Below are 20,009 nucleotides of genomic sequence, written 5' to 3'. Positions count from 1 at the left end.
AAACTACAACCACTGATTGAGCAACACAGAAGGTCACTAGTAAACCAAAAGAGATGCAGTGGTACCTCAGCCATAAATGAAAACCTTATTAAATTAAGGTATATCATGAACTACTAAAGAATCTATCACATTACAAAACACACACACACCTCACCTCTCTTTCAGCTCAAGCATCCCTTCTACGGGGAAGTCTTCCCAAACCATCCTGGCTAGGTGAAGTCCCCCTCTTATATGCTTACTGCATCACATACTCCTACTTCATAGCACTTACCACTCCTATGTTTTTACCTTTCCAATCTGTCCCACAAGAATGTAAATTCCACAAGAATCTGTATCTGTTTTCACTCATCACTGTAAGCCTAGTGATACAAATGCTCAATAAATATTTGTTTAATGAAAGAAAGGGGATGTGATATTAGCTCTGGGGGTGGTGTTAGGTGTACTTTTCGCGTTCTGTTTCATCCAATTCTACATTTTTTTAAATAAACATATTTCTTGTAGAGTCAGAGGAAAAACAGGTTTCAAAACTAAAGCGCAGCTATACCTCGGCCATATTATGAACGCTTACTAAAGACAGGATTCACATTATCATGAGTCATTCATGCTTCAAAAGAGTTCTCTCCAATATACTTGGGGTTATACAAATTTGGAGGTTGAAACTAAGAAAAAATCAAATCAAGGCCGGGCGTGGTGGCTCACGCCTGTAGTCCCAGCACTTTGGGAGGCCAAGGTGGGTGGATCACGAGGTCAAGAGATCAAGACCATCCTGGTCAACATGGTGAAACCCTGTCTCTACTAAAAATAAAAAAATTAGCTGGGCATGGTGGCGCACGCCTGTAGTCCCAGCTACTCAGGAGGCTGAGGCAGGAGAATTGCTTGAACCCAGAAGGCGGAGGTTGCAGTGAGCCGAGATCTCGCCATTGCACTCCAGTCTGGGTAACAACAAAAACTCCGTCTAAAAAAAAAAGGAAAAATCAAATCAGAAACTAGGGACAAATACTTCCTCAACTATAGTACTCTAAGTAAGTCAACAGAAATACAGAAAGATTATAATAAAATACACCTACTTCTGAAAGTACATGTGCATTAACTGATTTGGCAGCTATAACAATCATGAATCATTAAACACTTACTGAGCACCTGCTATCTATCAGACATTGTAGGATGTGCAGGGATTTATCAGGACTAGGCAAGGATGAAGAAATAAATACCATTTATTTAAGGCCTTTTTTTTTTTTTGAGACGGAGTTTCGCTCGTTACCCAGGCTGGAGTGCAATGGCATGATCTCGGCTCACTGCAACCTCCGCCTCCTGGGTTCAGGCAATTCTCCTGCCTCAGCCTCCTAAGTAGCTGGGCACGCGCCACCATGCCAAGCTAATTTTTTGTATTTTTTAGTAGAGACGGGGTTTCACCATGTTGACCAGAATGGTCTTGATCCCTTGACCTCATGATCCACCAGCCTCGGCCTCCCGAAGTGCTGGGATTACAGGCGTGAGCCACCGAGCCCAGCTATTTAAGGCCTTTTTTCTAAGGTACTATATGAGTGAACAGTGGGAATAGTGAAAATGCAAACGGGACAGAATCACCCTTCACAGAATAACCTAGCACAACAGATACCAAACTATGCAAAAAGAGATACACTCAAGTTATTACAGAAGCATAGAGAGATAAAGGAAGGGCACATATATAATCTAGGTATCTAGCAATTTACACAGTGTCCTCTTACTACAAATAAGTTGCGGCTCCTCAAAACATGAAATTAAAACTCCAGAAGCATTATTCCTGCTCTGAATAAATATTAGTAAGAATTCACTCTTCAAAAGCATTTATCTTCCTCTATTGTAATGTCTTTTGAACCTCAGATATTACAAATGCCATTTTCTGCTTGTATCTTAAGCCCTGGCCACTATTTTTAGCTCTATCATTATTTAAGTCTCAGCTTTAGCTCTCAACCCAGATACCTTCCCTAATCGCCCCATAATCCTATATAAAGTAGATTTTCCCTAATCTATAATCCAATAGTATGTTCATTTTCTTCTGTATTAACTGATTCATATTTTGTTCATTTACTTTATTTCTGTCTCTCCCACTAGAATATAATCTTTAAAAACAGTACCACATATATTACAGTACCTTGTTAAATTCATTCAAGTCATTCATCCAAAACAATATTTATTAAGGTAGCATTTTAGGAACTGGGAATATAGCAGTGAGTAAAAGGGACCAAAACTCTTGTCCTCACTTAGCTTATATTCCAGCAGGAGGAGACCAACAAGATAAAGTAAATGATATGATGATGGTTAGGTGAAAAGTGCTATAGAGAAATATTAAAACGGGAAGGAGGATGGGAAGTCCTGGAGAAGTGTGATTTTAAATAGGGTGGCTGGGTTGGGTCTCACCAAGGTATCAACTGAGTTGAAATTTTAAGGAAATAAGACAGTGAGCCAACAGGCATGTATCTAGAGGAAAACCATTACAGGTAAAGGCAACAGGCAATGCAAAGATCCTAAGGTAGAGGCATGTCTGGCATAACCAAGGAGATAGAAGACCAGTACAGCCTGAGAATACAGTGCACAAGGAGGAAAAGGTAAGGAGTGGGGTCAAAGAGGTAACAGAGAGCCAGAATGGCCAAGCTGGATATAATGGCTTTAACTTTCACAGTACTCTAGGTAAACTGTGGGCCCAGTGGAGAGCTCTGATCAGAGACATGACATTTCTCAACGTATATTATTAAATAATTATCCTGGGCTGGGTGTGGTGACTCACACCTGTAACCTCAGTAGTTTGGGAGGCCAAGGCAGAATGATAACTTGGGCTCAGGGGTTCAAGCCTAGTCTGGGCAACATAGTAAAACTCTGTCTCTACACTAAAAAAAAAAAAAAAAAAAAAGCCAGGTACGGTGGCAAACACCTGTGATCCCAGCTACTTGGGAGGCTGAGGTGGGAGGATCACTTGAGCCCAGGAGGTCAAGGTTGCAATGAGCCAAGAATTATGCTATTGCACTGGCCTGGGTGACAGAGCAAGACTCTGTCTCAGTAAAAAAAAAAAAAAAAAAAAAAAAATCCTGGCTGGTATGTTGAGAATAAGCAAGAGAACGGGTGGACCGCAAGGGTAAAAGCAGGGAGACTGGTTCTGAGATGCGGTAATCTAGGGGAGAAATGATGATGGCTTAGACCAAGGGAATAACAGTGGGGTGGTGAGAAGCAGACATAGGAAAGACAGTAAGTTTCCTGTGAAGGAGATCGTGGGGTGTGTGAGAACAGAGGAGTCGACAATGATTCCAAGGTGTCAGCCTGAACAATTGGAATAATGGGGTTTGTCATCAACTGATTTGGAAAATGCAGATAAGAAAGCTAAAAGAAGGTTCAGGGTTAAGTTTTATACAGATTAACCATCTGAATAAAATGTTGCTAAGCTTCACAAGACTTCTACTTCAAATTAAATCATGTCAAATCAATAACCCAAAGGTCCTATTCTTACCTCAGGTTATGGAAGTACGACATCCTGACCAACTTTCATAATAAACACACATAGAAACCGACTTCAATGCCTTCCTCCAGACACACTTACAGACCCACATACATTCAGACTCACACACACAGAGCTTATATCCAGATTTCTAAAGTAAATTCACAGAAATAACTCCTTCACTTTCTGCCCCAACATCTCTGACTGCTTCAATCTGAAATAAAAAGGCAAGTAAACCAATCCTCCAAATTCTCCCCAACACTACTGGTCAAAACCAAATCTCCTGAGCACATCATCCCATGCAAATAAATGCCCAGATGGGTCACAACCCGTTGCATTCTAATTCAAACCTGTACAACAGAATTGAACACAGGGATTTTAAATAAAGAAATTCTGGCCAGGCATGGTGGCTCACGCCTGTAATCCCAGCACTTTGGGAGGCCAAGGCTGGTGAATCACGAGGTCAGAAGTTCAAGACCAGCCTGACCAACATGGTGATCAGAGACATGTCATTTCTCAACGTATATTATTAAATAGTCCCAGCTACTCAGGAGGCTGAGGCAGGAGAATCACTTGAACTCAGAAGGCAGAGGATGGAGTGTGCCAAGATCATGCCACTGTACTCCAGCCTGGGCAACAGAATGAGACTCCATCAGAAAGAAAGGAAGAAAGGGGAAGGAGGGAAGGGAGGAAGGAAGGGAGGAAGGGAGGGAGGGAAGGAGGGAGGGAGAGAGGAAGGGAGGGATAGAAGGAAGGAAGATTCCTTAGAACCATCCCTCAAAATTCAAATTCACTAGGCTTGGCAGAAGGACCTTACCTCCCACATTTTTAACAAGAGTCTCAGACTATGCAGCAGGCTTGGGAACCAAGGTACTCAGGATCCCCTGCAATGGAAGAAAGACACTTGCATATATACAACGTAATGGTAACTTTTAGGGGCAGTGGGAATGCGGTGGTAAAGCTTTAAAAATCTCTTACCCTGTGGTTCTAATTATCAATAGCAGTCACCAAGTGTCAGCAAGTAGACAACCACCACTATCACTGTCAAAGCATCCCTAGATCCAGGTATACAACTGCTATAAAACTTGTAAGCCACATTCACAACTGTATGCAGAGAGGAGAAGGAAACCGAAAGCATGTTCGCTCATAACTCTTCTAGATTCAGAAATCATATTCTTTATAATAACATCTACAAGAAAGACAGGGTACAATTACATGGGCACCAAAATTATTTTCATAGAGAAACATGTAAATCACCACTTTCCTCAACTGTGGCTCCCAATTTCCAAAGACATCAGAAGTCCTCACAGCAGATTTCAAAGCCCTTCACTAGCTGAACTCATGATTCCCGACACTTCTCACTGCATAATCTTCTTGCTTATTCTCTCTGTGCCCACAAAATTTTCTACTTTAATATCTCCCACAGCCAGACTTTTGTTTCCCAGTTTTCAATCACTCTCTAAGCTTCACCTGCTCCTCTAAGTCCCCTAATTAAACAGAGCCTGATCTAAATGTACCACTCACCCCCACAGAGCCTGCAAGATTTTCTACATTGCTACCAGATGTGTTTGAATTTGCCTGTACAGGCATGTAGGCACAGGAACAGACACAGAGCTGATCAATCTTTGCAGTGATTTCCTTTAAAATATAAAATCTTCAAGTGTAGATACCAAATCATGACTGTAAAACCTGTCTCAGGAGCACAAAAAGCTAACCTGTGTAAATAACATATATTCCAGTGCATTCGGAAGATGTTCTCCAGATAGTTCATGTGCACCCAGAGTTCACATTCCCTGCTTAGAAGCAAAGGGAATAAACATGGCTCTGGGTACCTTTTCAGCTCTAGTCATCACTCATTAATTTACACTTTCAATTTCAAAGAATGAGAAATGGTAAATGAATAAAGTAGACAAGTGAGCAGTGACTAATAAGAAAACAGAAGACTGGCTTTGAAATATATTTGCAGTACCCCCTCTTCCTGAGAACACACAAACCAGAATAACTAGATCTCAAGTTATACAGCCTACCAGATAGACTAGGCAGATCCTAACACATCATGAAAACAAAACTGAACAAAACAAAACTTGCCTTGAAAGTGCCAGCCATATTCTGAGATCATAGTTAAATCTGAAAAATGTAAGCCTCCTCCCAGGACTCTAGCTGCTATGCTCAGAGAAAAGGTGGAAATAAGACACTAGTTTTTTTGAATTATTTTCAGTATAACAAAACAACATATATGGAAATCAAAAGAAAAAAAAGACAGCTAAAATCTTAACAGGTCAGATCATTTTCAAACTTCCAGTCTATAAATTACATACACACTATAGAAAGAGATGGTGGGGGAGGGGTCCCAAAAAATTCAGGAGCAAAACCTACTTACAAAATGTACTTTAATAACTAGCTTCCAAAAGTGAATTACAATTTTAGTGTTGCACATACATAACTGTCTTAATAAAGAACTCTTTCTTACAAAATATTATCTCAACCCAGTTAGGATATAGTAAAAGGAGGAAGAAAAGTCACTGAAAACACCACTCTACTAGAATTGGGCCAAAAACTTCCTCACCTAGCTGCCCAAGGCAAAAAAAAAAAAAATCAAAACTGAATAAAGAGCCCAGACAGTCACGGTGGCTCACACTTGTAATCCCAGCACTTTGAGAAGCAAAGGCAGGTGGATCACCTGAGGTCAGGAGTTCGAGACCAGCCTGGCCAACATGGTAAAACTCCAACTCTACTAAATATACAAAAAATTAGCTGGGCATGATGGCAGGTGCCTATAATCCCAGCTATTTGGGAGGCTGAGGTAGAAGAATTGCTTGAACCTGGGAGATGGAAGTTGCAGTGACTCAAGATCTCGCCACCGAACCCCAGCCTTGGTGAGAGAGAGAGACATTGTCTCAAATAAATAAATGGCCCAGAACTAGCTGATTATTTATGAAAAACCTAAGAACTCCGTAATTACCCCATCTTTCCAAGTTGTAAAACAACAAAGGCTGTTAGAATATGAAGATGACCTATGAGATTAGTCCTAATAACAATCTAGTTTTTAACAATTCTTCCAAAACAGTTCTAAATCTTGACCTCCCATTTAGTAAACAGATTTCTCAGATTCAGAGTTCCAGTTAGAGGTAAAGGGTGTGTGACAACACCAATGAACTGCAAATTTCAATTACTATTTTTCTATTAAGTTCGGAAGTAGAAAAACAAGGTATGTCAGGAGTTCAAGACCAGCCTGGCCAACATGGTGAAATCCTGTCTCTACTAGAAATACATCAGCCGGGTGTGGTGGAGGACACCTGTAATGCCAGCTGCTCAGGAGGCTGAGGAAGGAGAATCTCTTCAACCCAGGAGGCCGTGGTCGCAGTGAGCCAAGAGTGTGCCACTGCACTCCAGCCTGGGTGACAGAGCAAGACTCCGTGATGGGGGGGGGATGGGTCAGCTTTCAAGGGTCCTTTATCATCTATTTTGATGGGAAAGCACCCTATAATGCACCCCAGCTTCCTTGGGCCCTATCTTCCCAGATATTCTTTTCTCTAGAATATCCAGACTGGTGGAGATAAGAATCCTTCCTCAGGCTACTAGTACCCCTTACAAAAGGTAATCTTACTCAATGTCTTTGATCTTATGAGTAGGCTGGCAAACCATAGGATATATAAGCTGCCTGTAACATTTGAAGAAATAAACTATTTTGCCTTCTTCTATAATGCTTAGTGTACACACACAGAGAGACAGAGAAAGACAAGGAACACAGACCCTCTAGAAATAAAAATAAGAGAAGACTGATAAACCAGGAAAATAGACACCTGTGTACTCAAGTCAGCTCTGAAATTCACCCAGATGTGTGGCCCACTGCCTAGACCAACATATACATCTATCTGGTAATAATAAACACTGATATGTCATAAACAAAAAGTTTTCTTAACTCCACAAAATACCAGTAATATTAAAATTGAATATATATTAAATAGATTTTTTAGATGGTATTTCAATTTGTTACTGTATTAATAAATGAAAAACTGGTATTTTACTGCCTAGTTTTCAAAACACTAAACTCTTTAATTTGACCATGGTACAAATCTGTTTTCAGTAGAAAGAGAAAACACAGTGCCTCCGTTTAATGCAAAGGACAAAAAAGATCATCACTGCAAATCATAATGTTTGGGTTCATGATGAAAACAGGAAAGAGACAGGCTGCCCAGGTATAATTATGGTTGCAGTCTAATGTGCCTTCAGGTTCAGCCAAGAATTAAAACCCAGTGAAGAGGGTAAGCAGAATTTACTTGCCTTTACTTTACTACAGAATGCAACTTTTAATAATACTCCCAGCAGCATGTTACATAACCAACAATAAACAACAATCTGATTCAAACCTCATTAGTAACAACCTTCTGCCACTGTCTCCCACTGAAATTAATAGCTGACTTTGCCAGAGGGGAAAGAAATGCAACACATATCAATCTACCCATTTCTGTGGCGCCTTCCACAGTGAACCAGACACAAAGATAATACTACCAGATCTGTACAGAAACTATGAAAATATTTTATTTTTTTCCAGTTTGCTCCTCTCTTCCTCCTTTTAATTAGACCATATCATGTGGATACCTTTAAAACCTGAGAGGAAAGTCAGTTGAGAGGGTTCATCTAACTTTTATTGCTTATTTCGGCTATGATCTGAAAGGAATGGAAGCACAAAATGAAGAATAAGGTATCTGTAACAAAGATACATGGGTAAATTAAAAGCAGTAATGTAAAAAAGACTGAGGGAGCAGCAATGTGGAGAGGGAAGCAAAGGAAGATGTACAGGAACAATCATACAATCATCAAATTTAAATTTTATAAACCTAAACATAGTATCTACAACCTTTATGAGGGTTAAGTTTTGTTTAATTGTCTCTTCTAAGTTTTGCATTTCTACAATTTTCGCCGTAGAGAGAAAAATATTAATAGTTACCAAAGGAATAAAAGACTAAAATGGTTTGTCACACATCCACAAATAGCCCCTTATGAAATCTGGAACACTAATTTCATAATGGTATTTGGATCAATAAATGTAAAACTGTCCCACTGAGTGTAGGTGCTGTTTTCCCACAACGGACACTACTGCGTCGGCATCTAGCAGGAATTGTAAGCTATTTGGAAAGTTACTAAACCTACTAGGACTAAGATTTTCAAACTTTCATCTTTCAAATTAAAATTAAAAACTAATTCACTCTGGGCAATTCAGGTACTCTAAGGAAATTCAAGTACTCTAGTTTTAAATAAGAGTTTTAAAAAACGCAATCCAAATACCCTTTCCTCTCAACTTTTGTGAGGCCAAGCCACGACCTCCACCTATCCAATCTTTTCTGCTAGATAAGAACACTTTTCATAGCGCTAGGCAACAGGCATGATGTGACAAACCTAACCAGACTTCAAAACTTTTCCACAGATAAGGTAAACAAGATATACTTAGCACCACACCCATTTAAACACACAAGCAGCCCTGCGCCACCCCCCAACACCACACCCCCTCCAAACCTCCAGCTGGTCAGGAAACATTGTCTTTACAATCAAGATAACGATCTGGCTCAGGGTGTGCAGCCACTCCTCACCTACAGACTGGCCTAAGCTCCATTCTCCAATGCCATCACCACCAGAATCGAAAGGTTCTGTTAGGAAGCCGTCAAATGTCCAAACACCCCGACTATCCTCGCCCGAGTTTTCTGCAACCAAAAATCTATTTTGGCTACTGAGCATGCTCAGACTTAAGACGGGCGCGCCACATGGGAGTTTTCAAAGCTTAGGCTCCAAACTCCACGTAATAACAGCAGCTGAGAAGTAGAGGGTAAAAGGGGAGGAGAAAGGGAAGAGACTGGAATATTAATTTGGGCCCTGATGTTGAAGTATAGGGCCTGGCCAGCGGCTGAATATGGTGAAGGCAAAAAGACGCTGCTTTGGCATTCTGTTTGCAGCATAGAGAAGTTTACAAGTAGAAGAAATCCTTGCCGTGGTGAAAACTGACATGGCAAGTGGCGGAAACCAGGTCTAACTACCAGCTGATTGCAGTAGCCGGTCACAACTGCCCCGAGTGTAATTAAAACCGATAAGCGCGGATCCTTATCTTTGAAACACAAACCGACCGCGGCACGGATTCATCCAGCCACTGGACAGCTTTGCAGTGCAGAAGCCCAGGCTGCTCCCCCGAGCACTGCAGTCCTATCAGGGATGTGTATCGAGGGTGGTACATCAGTTTGACGTAGGAAAGCAAACCGCTCTCTAGAACAGACGAGGGGTCAGGGGATCCCCTCCAGGACGTCCCGGATGCCTCCCTCCTAAGTCCGGGTGGTAACAGCGGGGCTGGGATGAGGGCCGGCCCCGGCCCCGCCTCAGGACGCCCCGGGCCGCAGGAGAGGCCTCCGCAGCCGCTGGGCCGCACAGTGTCTGCCAGCCGGGACCCCAGCAGGCCAAGACTCGGCCTACCTCCGGCCCGGCAGGCCCCTGGTAGTTTCCGCTCCGCCGCGGCCGAACGCCCCCGCCTCGGCCCGAATCCGCACGGGCAGGGCCTGCAGCCTCTGGTCCAGCTCGCCCGCGCGCGCCGGGGACCCTCACTCACTCACCGGCCGGCTGGGCGCGCTCTCCCGACGCGGTCGCGGCGCTTCTCGCTGCAACTTTATTAGCAGCTCGACTGCGGGACACGCGCACGGCGCCCGCTCGCCCAGGACCCGGATGAGGGAGGGAGGGAGGGAGGGAGGGAGCCTGGGAGAACGCCCGCTGGGGTCAGCGCATGCGCGCCTGGGGCTGAGTGACCGCTGCGGGACCGAGGGAGGGGGGTCTTGCCCGGGCAGCTGAAGGAAGCCTTCGGGCCTGGCTCAACGCCGGACAACGCCAACTTCCGATCGGCCGCCGGAGGCGTTTGCGTCGATGGCCAAGCCTGGGAGTGGGAATTAGATAGCTCCCACCCCAACAGTAGCCGCTAGTAGCTTCCACTAACCAAATCAGCATACATTGTAATAAAAGTAAGTAATTGTCCTGGATACAGACAACTGGAGATTTTCTGTCATATACAAAGTGTAAACAAAGATCTTCAGATACGACTTAGCTACTTGTATTGATTTGTAATACAAACCTGAATGAAGAGTCTTCTTTCTGTGCACAGTAGCTTCAAAACATGTTTCTGAGCATCCTACAGTTTCTCACTAGATGCAGCACTGAAACTCCTCCCACGGGGCAATCCTGGAACCCTTGAGGGCCTATGGAAATGGAGCCGAGTGCCCGATCCTGGAATGGGACTGTCCATACACCGGGTTACAACCCCAGTATTTCAAGACAACATACCCTCTCCACCTCCTTGTGGGGAGGGAGATACCCTGAGGACCCAAGCCCTGCAGGCAGTGGGGTCACTGAGGTCCAGAGATACTGATATATACCACCCCATCTCCTGAACTCTTTTCTTAGTAATTGGAGCTTTTCTCAATGCTTTTCCCTCCAAATTTCCAAAACTGTCAGCATTTCCAAGAGTATAGGCTAATATACACCACCCCATCTCCTGGACTCTTTTCTTAGTAATTGAAACTCTTCGCAATGCTTTTTCCTCCAAATTTCCAAAACTGTTAGCATTTCCAAGAGTCTATTGGTACCACATAGGGTACCCGATTTGGAGGATACTAGTAAGAAAAAGCTCTTGAATAATTTTGTTTTTATTTTAGAAGGTCAATGCTGGCTTTCCAATGTTTTATTATAGGTTTTCTTTTAAAAATAAGTAAAAATCAAAATCGGAGTCATTTTGGAAAATGCTCTTTCATATCCTAATTCAATCTATTGGGAAATTCTATTAACTCTTTCTTCAAAATATATCCTAACTCTGACCATTTCTCACACCTCAATTGCCAACTCCATGGCCTGAGGCAGAGTCATCTCCTCTGACACACAAATGGTGCAGCCACTGTTTTGCTCCAGGCTCTAGCAGTTTACTTCCATGGAGAAGAAACTAAATAAATGTTCTAGAAGTCTCTGCATTATGGGTGGCCATCTCAAATGGTGACAGAGGCCTAAGAAAAGTGTGAAGGGGAGTGGGAGAAGAGACCAGAGAGTGCTTAGTTCCAGAGACCAAAGGGGTCACTGCTATTTCATCATCTAGCCAACAGTTACTGTAGTGAAATGTGGGAATAAGGGTCCGGTGTTTGCAAATATTCTGATTTTTCAAGAAAAGCTGGGAATTTAGATTTTTATGCCAAAATCTCAATTGTATCTGTTTAGCAACTTCTATTTTTCTCTCTTTCCCTGTCTCCTCCCCCCCCTTCCTCTCACTCTGTTAGACATTCTGGAGGTCAACGCCATGCAAGCCAAACAAAACAAATCCATGGTCAGGATTTAGCCTACTGGCCACCAGTTTGCAATTTCAGGTCTCCATCTTAAACTTCTTTACTACATCATAAACTTTGTGAAAGTAAAGTCTGTATACTTTAACTCTTTGTCACACTCACTGCTTATTTGTTGTTAATTCAGAAGTTTCCAGCCCTTGGAAGGCAAATATTTCTGGAGCCTGCATGGATTTACAACTCCCAGAAGTGCATATGATCCTGCCTTGGAGGATATGTTTTTTTTTCCAGAACTGATGTTTGCAGAGTGCTTTGTTGAACATTATGGGACATAGCAATTTGGTTTAAATATTTTGTGTGATAGAGATACGCCTCACTTCAAACAGCCAGTAAAATCCTTCTCAAAACAAATTATTTGCTGTTTTGTAGTCACTCTACATATGTCAGAAGAATGTGTGATTACAAGATTCCTTTTCATAATCTCATATGTAATCTCAAAGCCAACGGTTTTGCTTCCTAAGTCATGTGTCCACATACTGATCAAATCAACCAGAGACGCCAACCTCTCCAAGTTGCTATTTGAGCTCTGTTTAGGTCTAAAGTTGGAGGAGATGATAACATAGAAGGGAGGACTGGAGATTTTAGAAGCACACCAGCAGCCATCCGAAAATCTAAGAAATTACCTAGACATCAAAGGCTATAGAAAATCAGAGGGATCACTAAATTCTATATAGTCAAAAACATTATAAAATAGCAAATGAACAGGCGTGCCAGAACCATAAAAATGAAGTAAGGATGCTCCTGTTTTTGGCAATCAAATGGGATCTAAGAATAAACGTAGAGCAGGAAGATCTGAACAGATAGACATAGTCAGTGGGGCATCAAAATAGACAAACTGCCTTTATGGTTTAGCCATTCACCTGATCAAGAAGACCAGATAAAAGTAACTCTAATACTCAATTTTACTTTACTTGTAGAAAAACCTATTTCTGGATAATTTAGCCCTATAATTCTCAACTAGGGGTGATTGCACCCCCAGGAAACAAACATTTGGCCATGTTTGAATATGTTCTTGGTTGTCATAATTAGGAGGGCGTTGCTACTAGCATCTAGAGGGTAGAGGCCAGAGACACTGCTGAACACCCTACAACACACAGGACAGCCTCTTTCTACCAAAAATTAATCAACCAAAAATGTCAGTTGTGCTGTGGTTGAGAAACCCTATTTAAATCCCAAAGAGTTTTTCTTTAATTGGGTTGATGTTTATGGAAGATATGGTCCTTGTCTTTGAATTCATTCAATAATTGTTTAGATTATCAATTTGATGTAGAGAATTAGCCTAAATGTTTAGCCCATGACCTACTCCCACCTTGAGCTTTTCATGTCTAAGAAGGAGGCAACTTTCAGGAAAGGTGGCACAATATATGGAAGATGAAGAACTGGAATAATTTTTAAAGTATTTTTGTATTTTTTAAGTTTTATTTTTAAATGTACAGTAATTGAAGCTAATTGTTTTTGGCTTGAAAATCCTTAATCAGTATCTTAATTACATAGTTTACCGTAGCTCAGAAGGCTCTGCCTACGTGACTACTGTGGGAACTGGAAGAATGTGATGATGTTAGGAGTCAGCCAGCATAGAAGCATGAGTGAATGATATCCCAGAGATCTACAGAGGATCCTGGTAGCCGTTTCAAAGGCTTGTTCTCCCTTCCTCATACCATTATGGCACATGGACATTAGAGGAAGAAATGGTGAAGTTTGCATGACTCCTCCAGCAGAGTTCTTGGAAACAATAAAGCTTCCTTTCCAAATTCTGAGAATTCTGTGTTATTCCTTAATTGGCAGACTGCCCACTGCCCACAATTCTTAATATTGGAAACAGTGCAGAAGCCAGGACTCAACTGAGAAGTCCTGAGATGAGTGAAGTTCTAAGGAAATGATGTGCAGAGGCACAGCCCATAATCGAGAAAGAAAAACTTCATCATGTGTGTCAGAAGAACCTTCATGTCAGTCTTAACAGAATGATCCAAGCTTCCATGCTGACCAGAGAATATGCAAAAGTAATTTTATCCAATATTTGAAGTTTTTTTCTAGTAAAATTTTGGTGTTCTGGTGTGAAGTGCTTCCCTTATAATCCACAGACCCTTTATTTTCAAAACTCAGAAGCTGAGATCATAATGTATTGAAAGAAGAAAAAAAGTAAAAGAATGACAGCTGCCTCCACTCAAAGCACAGGAATCTGGCAGCCACAGACTCCTTGAAGCTTCAGGGACGGATATCAGAGAATCCGTGAACCCCACCCCCACCCCCTACCCCACCAAGGAATTAATGTGCACATTTTTATATATTTACCTATATTCGAATTTTCTGCAGGAAAAAAAACATAGCTTTCATCACATTCTTAAAGGTTTCCTGACCTCCACATGTTTGCAGATGCTTAAAACAGTGGTTACTTTACATGTGGTATAAGTTTAATGTATCCATTTAAGGTATCTTTTCTTCTCTTTTTCAGAGGAACTTAATTAGAAGACTCCTCTCTAGGGAAGGCAGCTTGATGGAGAGTGTAGGAACCTGGCTTGCCTGTCTCCAGCCATCTGCCACATTAAAGAAGGCCTCCTATGGCTGGAATCCAAGACACAAAATTAAAAGGGTTGCTTGCACCCAAAGTCATAAAACAAAGAGGCTTTCTGAAGCAGGCCTTGGAGTGAATACTCATTTCTTCCTGACTTAAACAGCATCTGTTTCTCCTGATGGTGAGCACCCCCCCAAGTTAACTCAAATAACCTCTGGGGTTCTGCCTTCTCAGTTTTCATCCTCAGAGACATAGTCTCAGATGAGCCAAAGCACATGTGTACCCCACCACAAATCCAGAGCAGCAGGTGAAAATCTGAGTGTTAGGGAATGGAGGCGAGGGAAAGAGACAAAAAACTTCATGTTCTCTAGGAAGCTTTTTAAATACATGAAGTCTTAATCATGAAAACTCTGATGCCAGACTTCTTCGTCTGAACAAAGACTATCTCACTACTTGTGTGACTATGCACAAGTTTCTCAACCAATCTCTGCCTCAGGTTCTTCATCCCTAAAATGGGTATAACAGTAGTATCAACTTAATAGAATTATGAGGATTACATGCATAGAGACTTACAAAGTTCTTAGAACAGAGCCTGACACATAAGTAAGTGCTATACAGGTGTTTGTTTTAAAAACACACATATTCTTCCAATATGCCAGCAATTTCTAAGAATGAATTAGCAAATCTATTTGTCACATAAAATTTGTATTCATTTTACAGTACAATAGACCCTCTTCTCTTCTTACTCCATAGGTAACCTCATCCACTCCCAGGCCTCTAGTATTATCTGTTACAGACAATTCCCAAATTTCTGGTCCCATCTTGGACTTGGCAAATGAACGCCAGACCCATTAAGTTCAATTGCCCTCTTACCATCTCTACCAGACTGCAGTAGTTGTAGATTTTGTCCACCCAGATACCTTCCAATCCTCTTTTTCCTGCTTCATTTGTGATACAATTTCCTTCCTATATTAACTACGGTACCAGACATCTTACCCCAGAGATGGGCACATGACCCAAGAGGGTTATCATAGTGCCCTGGCTACCCAGGCCAGTGTGATTGGTTGATAAATGGACATATGACCTAAGCAAAATAACAATATCATAATCTCTTAGACTGATGTATGGATGCTGAGAGAGAAAAGTCCTTCTTTTTACTGTCATTGCTAAGCTGACGGTGACTCTGAGGCTGCCAGGAGCCATCTCACCATATGGAGGGAGTTTGCTTGGAAGTGAAGCCAAAAGAGAGAAACAGATCAGAGAAACAGAAGCTAAGTCAAATCCCTGACAAAATTTTTTGAGTCCCTGGATCCAGCTGTACCTGAAGCTCTGAAGGTCCTCCTTAGACTTTCCAATTACATTCACCAGTATATTCTGCTTTTGCTTAAGCTAGTTACATTTCTATCACCTGTGATTCCTGTCATCGGCAGTCTCACTAAATTTATCAGGTCAAAAGTTGAATTCCTAATTTTTATCCTCTCTCCCCAACCTGTTCCTGCTCCAACCTTCCTAATATCAATAAATGGCAGTTCCATCCAGGTAGTTGCTCAAGCCATACCTCGCTGCCATGTTGGAAGACTGGATTATTGTTCTTTAACCCTCAATCTCTTCCCTGTTGTGAAATTATATACTTTGCTAGGTGACTTTGCGGATCTTTCACTAGAGAAGGTGAAATATGCTTTCTTGATTCTTTGAAATTGAATTTGGTCGAGCCAGGCACCGGGACTCATGCCTGTAATCCCAGCACTTTGGGAAGCCAAGGCGGGCAGATCACCTGAGGGGAATTCGAGACCAGCCTGACCAACACGGAGAAATCCCATCTCTACTAAAAATACAAAATTAGCCAGGTATGGTGAGGCAGGATAATCGCTTGAATCTGGGAAGCCAAGGTTGCAGTGAGCCGAGATTTCCCCACTGCACTGCAGCCTGGGCAACAACAGTGAAACTCCACCTCAAAAAAAAAAAAAGAAATTGAATTTGGTCTTCTGTGCTTTTTCCATCCAGCATTAGAAGAACAGACTCCAGGTAGACATTAGTCCAAGGAAGATGAAAATACACATGGTGCAGAGTGGATCCCAACCCACAGTCCAGAGCCTAGCTCAACAGACCTGCAAGCCTGAAGCACAGTTACCCACACGGATTCACAGACCGAAGAATGAGAAAAAGTAATGTCTGTTGTTGTATACCACTGAGATTCTAGGTTTGTTTGTTATGAAGCAATAGCCAACTAAAAGCATTCTTCACTTACCTTGTTTCTCACCCTCATTTACTTTCTCATTTATTAAATTACTAAATGATAGACCCAGGTCTTTATTCAATAAAGCAATAAGTATTTATTGAATACCTAATATGCATCAAGAATGTTTGGGGCATCAGGAATAAGACATTAAATAAAACAGACAAATATCAAGCTGTAATAAACAGATAATTGTTAAAAGTGAGAAAGCAAATAAAATTTAATATGTGCCATGGTAACAAGTACATGGTAGAAAAACAAAACCATGATTGGAGTTGGCGGAGAGAGTGCTGGGGTGAAAAATGATGGCCGCTGTTAGATGGAGCAGCCGGAGTTAAATAGGGCTGCCCTTCCACTTTCAATTCAGTGCCAAGTCTTAACAGTTTTGCCTTCAAACCATAGCTCAAATCCATCCACTTATCTCCATGTCTACAATCTCTTTTTTCTACTTCAGTCATTTGAGTTTAACCCATGTCTACAATCTACAGATAGACCCAGGTCCTAGACCAGGTCACCCTTATTTCTCACCTGACTATCTTCTGCCTCCACGCAGCTTCACTCTACTCCCTCTATCACCCAGCAGCTATTCCATGTTGAAAATATAAATAAGATTATGATTACTCTCACAGTAAAGCTCTTCAAGATCTTCCCATTGCACTTCATATAAAATCCCAACTTCCTCCCATGGCCCTGCCCTAAGTGATATGATCCTTGCCATGGTCCACTTCTCGCAGGTGCCTTGCTCACACTGATCTTCTTTCTGTTCCTCACATATCACAAATTCTTCCCCATATTAGGATCTTTGTACATGTGGTCCCCTCACTTGTTCTCTCTCTCCACCTTGGAAACTTCTGAATGTTTTGCCTGTCACTCCTGACTTTTCTTGATCCTTCTCATCAACCTTGGGTCTCAACTTCAATGCCAATTTCTTACAAAGGCCCTCCCTGGCCATGTCTGCTTTCCCCACTGCACCCTACCTAGACTGGGTGCCCCCATTGTATGCTGCCAAAGCATCCAGCTCTTTCTCTGCTGGAACTCACTTCCCACATGTCATGACTTGATCAAAGTCTGTATTCCCCACTGTAATTAAGTTTCTCTTCATAAGTGAGTCCTCAACGCATAGATCAGGGCCTGGCATGCTATAGTCCTTCAGTAAAGGGTCATTGAATTTTCTACTTCAATTTTGGTCTTAGGTGTGCTCCTAGTTACAATCACTTTGCTCCCATTTAATTTTTCTACATTTCCTAATCAAATGTTAGTATGTACGGGTGTGACTCCATCTCCCAAGCAGAAACTCAGCCATTAAACTTACCATTCATTTGTTCACTTATTAATTCAATATAAAATATTTATATAGTATCTACTCCATGCCGGGCACTGTGTCAAGGCCTGGGAATACAAAGGTGAGTTGTACTTTCCCTGTCCTAGTGAAGTTAACTGTCTCCTAGGGGATGCTTGATTGTCTTCTGTCTTCAAAATCTATAAACAGTAGATGGAAGACTCAAAAACTAAAAATCAAACACCTATCCTTTCAAAGCTGTAAGCCTAAGTATTCTCAGTGGAGGAGACTCTTCTTACCTTTAAGGAACTCCTTGTTTTGTGAAAAGCTCCCACCTATAATAGACCATTTAATTACAAAAATGTAAGACAAGGACTTTTTCTGAAGTAGAGTTTTTAGCACTGAAGGGTTAACTATTCAGTCTGATCATTGGAAAGGGTGTTACAAGAAAAGCTGCATCCCACTCAACTACAGTACCTGAAATGTTTCATTGCTAAGTATAGATTTTTTTAGAATAGCTTTATAGTTTTTGCACAAATAATGCATGTTTATTGGGAAAATTCAAATTATAGCAAAAAGGCCAAAAAACATAAAAATTACTTAAAATCCCATGAATCAGAAATGATCATGGTCAATACATTGGTGGAACATCTTACAAGACATCTCTTTACACACACACACACACACACACACACACACACACACAAATAGCTGATATGGATTAAGCACTTACTTTATGCAAAGTACAGAGCACCATGCCTTTTATATTTGATGAAATGCTGCAATAACCTTACAGTGTAGTCATGATTACCAACATTATCATTCTCCTTTTTGTAAAGGAAGTAACTAAGGCACAAACCAATAAGGAACAGGCTGTTGAGAATGCACATATTCCTACATGCTGTATGGGTTTATAACTCTCAGAAGTGTTTTAATGTGCCTTGGAAACTGCCTTGTTTTAGAAACTGGTGTTTGCAAAATGCTTTGTTGATCATTAAAGGATATAAGAGAACTTGTTTGAAATATTTTGGATGTGAATCCTGTTTCTTACTTTGTTACATTCTGTAAAATCTTGTATTCTCTGCCTTCTATAGCACAGTCCCTTCCAACGTCTCCTAGCATCTCCAATACCACCCCCTTTTTCCTTGTCATTAAACTGGTATTTTTGTTGTCCACACTGCTCCCACTTCCTACTGGGCCATCACGTTGCCATCAACACACCTTTGCTTTTATAGTAACCACTAAAGATGTCCCTTCCTGCAGCCAGTGCTACCTTTCCTTCCCAGGCCACCTTACATTTCTCCTCCTCCTTCATGACCCGGCTCATCCTCAAAGATCTTTTCTTGATGCTTGAAATTGTGGGAGGTGCATAAAAAGGAAAAGATATGCACCATGTCAAAATGGAGAGAGGTGAGGGGTTTCACAGCCATTTCACAGATAAGAAAATGGAGGTTCAGAGAACTGAAGTCAATTCCTGAGTTTATACACATAGCAATGAAACTAGAATTCAAATCCAGGTGAACCTAACTCTCAAATTCTTGTTCTAACCATGACACAATACTGCCTGCAATATTGTCAAGAGCAATACTGCTCTTGACTCACTCTTTTTGAGACACAGAACCATTCTAAACTTTTGCACTCTAACAAAAATGACACTTATGAATCCTGTGATCAATGTCAGGGAACAATACTCTGTTAAACCAAGCTGAGAAAACAATAGGTTACTTAAGAGAATGAATAAATAAATGTGTCAATGTGCACAACTGCAATTTCTAACCTGAATTTGTATTGGGTGATGGTAAAGTCATACAGAGAAAGTAAGCCATAAAACTGTATTTATTCTAACAGCCAGGTAAAGGCCCTGAGCAAGCTTAAAAGCCCCTCAGTGAATGCAGTTAGTGTTTCGACATGTTTACCTTGTAGTGGAACCTATTCATTCTATTTGTGTAATGACTAATGCTTTTGTGGATGTATCATTTACAATATGGTGGCATTATTAATGTGCCACATTAGAGCTGATTTAAAGTGTTGAATCAAATCAATTAAGCTCTTCTAAGTCAACTCTGGCTACCCACCTCATGCCGTGTTAGGTTTCCATTGCAGAGAGGGGCTCCGCTAAACAGTCCAGGGATGTTGGTCTCATCTGTGTGGCCTCC

General features: G+C 41.5%; 1 protein-coding gene and 1 long non-coding RNA gene across 12 annotated transcripts in view; one reads left to right on the top strand and one right to left on the bottom strand.

Moving 5' to 3' along the window:
- Positions 1 to 10,172, bottom strand: part of SMAD5 (SMAD family member 5) — a 43,124-nt gene extending 32,952 nt beyond the window's left edge. For 3 of the 11 annotated variants that reach the window (XM_035285377.3, XM_017967798.4, XM_078365746.1), the window contains exons 1-2: positions 10,066 to 10,172; positions 4,287 to 4,353 (exon numbers count right to left, since the gene is read on the bottom strand). The gene's annotated coding sequence lies outside the window, so the exon portion shown is untranslated. Of the gene's footprint in view, positions 1 to 4,286; positions 4,354 to 9,928 lie in introns of all 11 variants that reach the window. The other 8 variants (XM_078365743.1, XM_035285396.3, XM_078365745.1 and 5 more) reach the window with 3 other exon arrangements.
- A 76-nt stretch (positions 10,173 to 10,248) lies between these two features.
- LOC103789230 (uncharacterized) lies at positions 10,249 to 18,876 on the top strand. Its single transcript, XR_615383.4, has 3 exons — positions 10,249 to 10,464; positions 14,279 to 14,519; positions 16,343 to 18,876. It is a non-coding gene; the product is annotated as an uncharacterized LOC103789230 (long non-coding RNA).
- The last annotated feature ends 1,133 nt before the right edge of the window (positions 18,877 to 20,009 follow it).

The sequence above is a fragment of the Callithrix jacchus genome, chromosome 2 (genome assembly GCF_049354715.1).
Source record: "Callithrix jacchus isolate 240 chromosome 2, calJac240_pri, whole genome shotgun sequence".
In the NCBI taxonomy this organism is placed as follows: Eukaryota; Metazoa; Chordata; class Mammalia; order Primates; family Cebidae; genus Callithrix; species Callithrix jacchus.
Note: the sequence above shows the minus strand (reverse complement) of the source record. Positions and strands in the feature narration are given on the sequence as shown.